The 7,692-nt window shown below is 43.1% G+C and overlaps 1 pseudogene; it reads right to left on the reverse strand.

Annotated features, from left to right (window-relative positions):
* Positions 1–271: 271 nt before the first annotated feature.
* Positions 272–700, reverse strand: LOC118531824 (cytochrome c oxidase subunit 7C, mitochondrial pseudogene; annotated as a pseudogene).
* Between the last annotated feature and the right edge of the window lie 6,992 nt (positions 701–7,692).

Raw genomic sequence — 7,692 nt, forward strand, 5'->3', positions numbered from 1 at the left:
CAGTATTTGCTGGCAAAAACTCAAAGTACCAGATGTTACTAATCCATACATTGTATTTCCACCAACAAATATATCTCTTTTTTTTTCAAGTTTGCATTTTTAATAACATAAATTACCAACAAGGTCCTGACCTAGTAATCAAAAATTAAATAAACCCTCAAAATCTAAAAACAAGAAACAGGCTAAATCACACACTAGTTTGACCAAACTAATCCTGGAATATTTCCCAAATGAAACAGTAAGCACAACTATTACATTCCATGTTTCAGAGAAGAGGCATTAAGGATTCATGCCATAAGTTTATTTACAAACATATTGAGTATGTTGAAAACAAGAGTTTGATCTATTTTTCAAAGAGCCTGCACCTCTTAAAATGTTCCTTTTCACATGTTTGATGGATTAATTAAAACATCCTTATTTCTTAAGCAGCTGATGTCTTACTATAAAAAAAAGGTGGAGCAAATCCAGATCCAAAGTACAAAGTCATCATAAGTAGTAATCACCACTTGTTTTCCACTGAAAATGGCAAATTCTTCCCTGGGCCTTCCTCATAGTGGCTCCTACGGACCACAGAGGTTGCGAACCTCCGGATGCTCTGTCCCAACATGGCGCTGTTGGAAGTTCTGCGAAAGGGGCAGAGCCCTGAGACCATAGAAATGGCAGCACCACCAAGTCCTCCTCTTCTCACGACCTTGTTCCTCGGCCCACCAACAAATATATCTTAAAGAAGCAACCCAAATTTTCACATATAAATGGGTAATGGCCTTCAAACAGAATTTGCCACTATATGACTCAATATCACCCAACACTATCACCAACATAGAGAGCTCTGTGAAACTTCTTTGCAGAATTTCCTTAGAGATTGACCATTCACCTCAAAAGAAAAATGTGTTCTTTTACTTTTTAATCATTCCCAGATTTTCATGGAATTGCCAAATGAATAGGAAGGCTTTGGAGGGTCAAGGACAAGTATCTCCAAATGAAAATACTGCCTTGCCAGAAATGTACATTTTTAAAGATTTATTTATTTATTTTAGAAAGAGAGAGAGAGCACATGCATGTGGGGGGGGGGGGTGGGAGGGGCAGGGGAGAGGGAGAGAGAAACTCAAGCAGACTCCACGCTGACTGCTCAATCTCACAACCCAGAGATCATAACCTGAGCCAAAACCAGAGTCAGCCGCTTAACCAACTGCACCACCCAGGCGCCCCACATGTACATTTTTTTAAAGTTTATTTTTTTAGTCATCTCTACACCCAACGTGGGGCTCAAAGTCACAACCCCAAGATCAAGAGTCACACGCTTTTCCAACTGAGCCAGCCATGTGCCCCCAGAAATATACATTTTTAACAGGAGAAGGCAGCATTCTGATAAGCTTTTACAGGGTAGGAAGCGGAGAGATGGGGGGAGGGGAGAAGGGCCCACTGGAGGAAGAACTGAGAATGAGAAAGAAATTTTGGTGCTATTTACTCTACTCCCCTTTCAGGGATTCAAAGCAGGTATGGATGTATTGAAAGCTCTATGGAAACACTTGTTTAACTTGGTTCGGCCTATCCTTTCTCAAACTGACTTGACTGCAAATCCCCATCTCCATGTAACAATTTTTAACATCCCAGTTCTACAGGACGTGTTTTGGGGAATATAGTAGCCTACGACAGCTCTAAGGCAGCCCCCCCGTGATTCTCACCTCCTGGTACTCCCATCTTTGTGTACTCCCCTCCCACATTTAATAGAGCCAACTTGTGTAATGAAAATGATATTGCAGAAATGATAGAGCATAACCTTTGAGGCTGGGCCATTAGAAACATTGTGGCTTTCACCTTGCACTCACTTGGATTGCTCACTCGGGGAAAAGCTGGCCACCATGTCATGAGGACACTCAAGCTCCCTGGGGAGAGGCCCACATGTGGAGGGACTGAACACCATGTGAGTGAGCCATCTCGGAAGTGAATCCTGCAGCCCCAGTCAAGACCTCAGATTACTCTAGCCCCAACTGACAACCTGACAGGAGGGACCCTGAGCCAGAACCACCTGGCTAAGCCAGTCTTGAATTTCAAACCACAGAGACTATGAGAGATCATAAATACTGATTGCTGTTTAAGCCAATAAGTTGGGGAGTAACTTGTTACACAGCAATAGATAACTAGTACAGGGAATATTAACCTAAAGCATTTGGTATCAATCACTTTGGTATGTCATTTAATAAGCATGAAGATGTAGTGTGGAATATGTTTTTGCATTGTTCTACCTCTCTAGACACAGTTAATTGCTTAAGGAATAAACTTACACCTAAAGCCAAGCCAATCAGGGTCATTCCTTAGGATTTGTGTAACTGAAGCTGAACAAAGAGATTTATTCTCTGGTGGTAAGGACAAGAGATATGAGACTCAGGAGCAGCTGGTGGCCATATTCCATGCTGTGTAAAGAAAGCTTTTCTTTTTTTTTTTTTAAGATTTTATTTATTTATTTGTCAGAGACAGAGAGAGCGGCAGGCAGAGGGAGAAGCAGGCTCCCTGCTGAGCAAGGAGCCCAATGCGGGACTCAGTCCCAGGACCCCGGGATCATGACCTGAGCCGAAGGCAGACACTTAACTGACTGAGCCACCCAGACACCCAGAGAAAGCTTTTCTATGAGAAAGAATTTGACAACACAGAGTGAAGTGGGGTTGAGAGCTTGAGGAAAAAACAATACCTAGCAGCATTCTGGTCCCTAGTTCTAGTGACCACTGATATTATCCACCCCTCACTCTTCGCAGTGTGAGCCTTCCAATAAATTCCCCTTTTGGGGGTGCCTGGGCAGCTCAGTCAGTTGAGCAGCCAACTCTTGTTTTGGCTCAGGTCATACTCTCAGTTGTGAGATTGAGTCCCACCTTGGGCTCCATGCTCAGTGGGGAGTCTGCTCAAGATTCTTTCCCCTCCGTCTCCCTTCCCTTCTGTTCCTCCCTCTGTTCCTCCCTCTGCTCTCTCTCTCTCAAATAAATAAATAAAATATTTTTTTTAATCCCCTTTTTGCCTAAATTGGTTTAAGCTGGTTTTCTAAATCTTGTCTCCAAAAGAATCTTGACTGATACACTCCCACATAACTTCATGCTTCCCATAACACAGCACTGGTAACACTAGGCTGTAATTGCTATTACTTATCTACCTCCCTGTCCACAGTGATCTTCAAGTTCACAGCATTCTGCCCTTCTCTGGAAACTACAACTCACAGATAGGGTAGGACTCCAACAACCATGTCTGTACCTCACAATCTTGGACCCTGAACCACACATACATAGTTAAGTCATTCAAGGTGAACCAATCGGATTCTCCCTTTAGGAATTTGGAACTGATACCCACAGAGATTGGACACAGAAACCCCCTCACACTAACAAGAGTACTCTCAGAGGAGGTGGTTAACCTCCAGCTAGTAAGGTGCCCCAAGATGCCTTAGTCCCTGTGAATTCTCTAAGAACTTCTAGTATTCTTCCAACAAGCCTGCAAGGACATTTTGCTTCCTAAAGCCAAAAGAAATTTGACTAATACATGCCCTTACCTACTGTAATCTCCATGTGAGCAGGACAACTTGTTCATCTTCAGATACACAGTCAGAATTCACTAAATATTTTATGAATGACTGCAGCTCACTGTACTCGGTGGGAAATGCTCTTCTTCACACCTACTTGGCTAAATCCTGATTATTTTTACTCTCTTGTCTTCAAGGCCCTGAACTCCTCTGCCCTGGCCTTGGTTCTCCCTGTGCTGTCAACTATAGGGACCAATGAGTCCTTTGTAAGCAGTACATCACATCCCTAATCAGGGATGCATTTTAGATACTAGAGGTCCTAGGCCTCCCATCACCCAGGAAGCCTTATCTTTGACTGCATGCCGAGGGTCTCCAGTCCTGTCATCCTGTTTTTACTGTGCATCTTATCTATGCTGAGCTAGAACTATGTTGACCAGATAGTTTCCGCGGCCAAAGCTGGTTTTATCCTGACAATGCCATGTTTCCAGCAGGCTCTGACCCTTGGATCTTATTATTCCTCTGGTCTTTGCTCTCAGTAGTCGAGAAGGGGCTTTTTAGCATGACCCATTGCTTTGGGTGGGAAAGAATGAGTTTCAGGGAAATTTCTGCCTTTCATAGACCCATCATTCTAAGAATAGACCTTGTATATGAATAGAACAAGAGTTGGTGGAGAATGGGACAGAGCACGGGAGTTATAAATCAAGTTCAGGAGCTTCCAGTTGCAAGAAGAGGAGCTAAGAAATTGTGGTTAGCAGAGGATAAAGAAGCAAAGTGTGGTGGGCAATTGTTGAATTGACTACCTAAAATTCATTCCCCATTTTCTCCTGTTTCTAAAAGTACCCAGAGTTTCATTTGCAGAGCTGCTTCTCTATGCTTAGCTATGGATGGAATTGATACCCCTTTAGCTCCAGGCTCAAAGAGCCTGAGCCAATCACCTTCTACCTCAGGGATCAATCATCATGTGGCATTCCTCTGGTCACAGCACCTGATGAGCACATTACCTAAACTGGTTTAATCAGATTGAAGCCCAACATTTTCCTTTATATTCGGAGGAGAAAATCTATCTTTCTCTGACATGGAAGAAATATGTAGACCCAGGAGCTGTTGGCAGCCATCTTGCACCCATGAGGGCAGGTAACCTTTGGATAAAGCTGGCACCATGAAAGGTGGAGTTGAAAATGAAAATGAAAATGACTTGGGGGAGGGGCACCTGGCTGGCTCAGTCAGTTGAGCATGCAATTCTTGATCTCTGGGTGGTGAGTTCAAGCCCCACATTGGGCACAGAGTTTAGAAAAAAGGAAAGAAGGAAGGAAGGAAGGAAGGAAGGAAGGAAGGAAGGAAGGAAGGAAGGAAGGAAAGAAGGAAGGAAGGAAGGAAGGAAAGAAGGAAGGAAGGGAGGAAGGGAGGAAGGAAGGAAGGAAGGAAGAAAATGAACTGGGGCACCTGGTTGGCCCAGTCAGTGGAGCATGCGACTCTTGGTCTCAGGATCCTAGAGTCTGAGGCCCACACTAGGGGTAGAGTTTACTTTAAAAAACAAATTTTTTTTAATGAACTGAGTCCTGGGTGATGTCTTTGATCTCCTAGATCAAACTAACCTGGAAGGCCATTCTACATCTGGACTTGGCAGTGACATAAGCCAATAAACTCTCTAAGGGGTTAGAGTTTGCATTCAGTTTTCTGATACCTAACATCTAAAAAGTATGAACCAATACACAAGGGCTAACTAGCAAGCACCACATGCTAGAGTCTGAGCAGAACCATAGGGATGGTCTTCTACTATAAGAAGGACTTTTCCACAGTCTCTCAGCCCTGCCCCTCAGTAGGTATAAACCCACTGGTTTTAAAAGGGTAGACTTAGAGCCCCAGAGTTGACAGAAATTCATAGAATAGTTGAAATGGATGTGGTAATTCTAAAGCTTAGCAGCAGAAAATGCCTTGTGATTTGAACTATATTTAAAATTGCTACATCTAGTATGCTTTATTTAAAGTGTGGTTTAGTCATAAGCAAATAAAAATTTACTGGCTGAACTCACTTCAACTTCACTCAAGTTTAAATGTTGGGAACTGACAGAGGCTACTACCTTCTACTGAACTGTAGAGAACTTAGAAGTTTTTTGGGTTTGTCCAGTTTATTAGAAGGGAGTTTTTGAGGAAGAAAAAAAAAAGATCTTCAATCTTTTGGAAAATAAAGTCATTTGTTTTCCTGAAGTCCCAGTAAGTTGGAAGCAAGGTGGGATGCACGTGTCCTTCTAGTGAACTCTCCCCCACAGCCCTGCATTTGATCCCTCTCTGGGCACGTTCCACTTCCCCTGCATGACAGCCTTTGATAAAACTGGCCTCATGAAAGGTTGTACCTAGTGAACACTTGAGGAGAGTGATTCTGCATCAGGCTGTGAGCCAGAGACTGGGCAGGGCTGTTGGAACTCAGGTAGGCCTTTTATCCCTCCAGGCCCTGGTCCCATGCCCCTCACCAGTGCCCTCCAGCTCACCTTTCCATTCTCTGCTGGGACCTTGATCCACATAGTATTGTCATTTTCCCCTTATTTCCAACTTCTTTTCTCCTGATTCTTCCACTTAATCTATAAACATGCTCAAATTGCTCCTCATCCTAAAGAAAGAAAAGGGAGGAGGTGAAAAATAGAAAACACAACCCTCTTGTACCAGATTGAATAGTGCCCCGCCCCCCAAATTCATGTCTACCTGGAACTTCAGAATGTGACCTTATTTGGAAACAGTCTTTGAAGATGTAATTAGTTAGATTAAGAGATCATACTGAATTAGGGTGAGACCTAATCTAATGACTGGTATCCTTATAAGAGAAAACAGAGATCCAGAGGAGACACACAGGGAGAATACCATGTGAAACACAGGCAGAAATTGGAGGAATATATCTATCTACAAGCCAAGGAATGCCAAAGATTGCCAGCAACCACTGGAAGCTGGGGAGAGGCAAGGAAGAACCCTCCGCTAGAGCCTTCAGAGAGAGCATGGCCCTACCAACATCTTGATTTCATACTTCTATCCTCCAGAACTACATGAATAAACTTCTGTTGTTTTAAGGCACCCAGTTTGTGGTAATTTGTTATGGTAGCTCTAGGAAACCAATACACTTCCCATTTTGTTATTTTTCTTCTTGCTCATTTGAACTTTCTAATTTTTCTACAGTGGACATGGATTATTTGGACAACAAAAATTTAAAAATTCCAAACCCGGGGTGCCTGCGTGGCTCAGTCGTTAAGCGTCTGCCTTCAGCTCAGGTTATGATCCCAGGGTCCTGGGATTGAGCCCCGCATCGGGCTCCCTGCTCCGCGGGAAGCCTGCTTCTCCCTCTCCCACTCCCTTTGCTTGTGTTCCCTCTCTCGCTGTGTGTCTCTCTGTCAAATAAATAAAAAAACAAAAACAAAAACTTCCAAACCCTTCCTTGATTCTGCAACCCCTTGTTCCTTCCCTTCTCTCAAAGGCTATCTATACCCACTGTCTCTACTTGCTCTCTTCTCAAACCCTCCTCAACCCACCCACTGCTCTGGCTTCTGCCCTCACCATCCCAATGAAACTGCCCCAGCAAAGTCTCCATGCTGCCAAATCCCCCAATTTTTAACCTTTCTTAATGACTCTCTCTGCCACATCTGTCAAATACTCTTGCCTTCTTAAAAAACTCTCCCTCTAACAACGCGTATCATGGAGTATTTACAGTAATTAAAAACTACTGGTTAGAGGGGCGCCTGGGTGGCTCAGTTGTTAAGTGTCTGCCTTCGGCTCAGTTCATGATCTCAGGGTCCTGGGATCGAGCCCCGCATCAGGCTCCCTACTCTGTGGGAAGCCTGCTTCTCCCTCTCCCACTCCCCCTGCTTGTGTTCCCTCTCTCGCTGTGTCTCTCTCTGGCAAATAAATAAATAAAATCTTTAAATAAATAAATAAATAAAAATAAAAACTATTGGTTAGATGTATATACATCACAGCAGACATGGGTGGATTTTAAAACATAATGTTTGGTGAGAAAAATAAGAAATGGAAAGAGATATCTAACACATAATTTATATAAACTAAAAATATATACACAAAGCATCAATATACATTTTTTTCAAATACATTAGAATGGTTTCCCACATGGTGATGGGGACAAAAGGAATAAATAAATAGAGTAAGATCTTATGCATACTAGTTCATAGTATGCCATGAGCTAGAGAGTA

This window comes from Halichoerus grypus, chromosome 6, assembly GCF_964656455.1.
Source record: "Halichoerus grypus chromosome 6, mHalGry1.hap1.1, whole genome shotgun sequence".
Classification (NCBI taxonomy): domain Eukaryota; kingdom Metazoa; phylum Chordata; class Mammalia; order Carnivora; family Phocidae; genus Halichoerus; species Halichoerus grypus.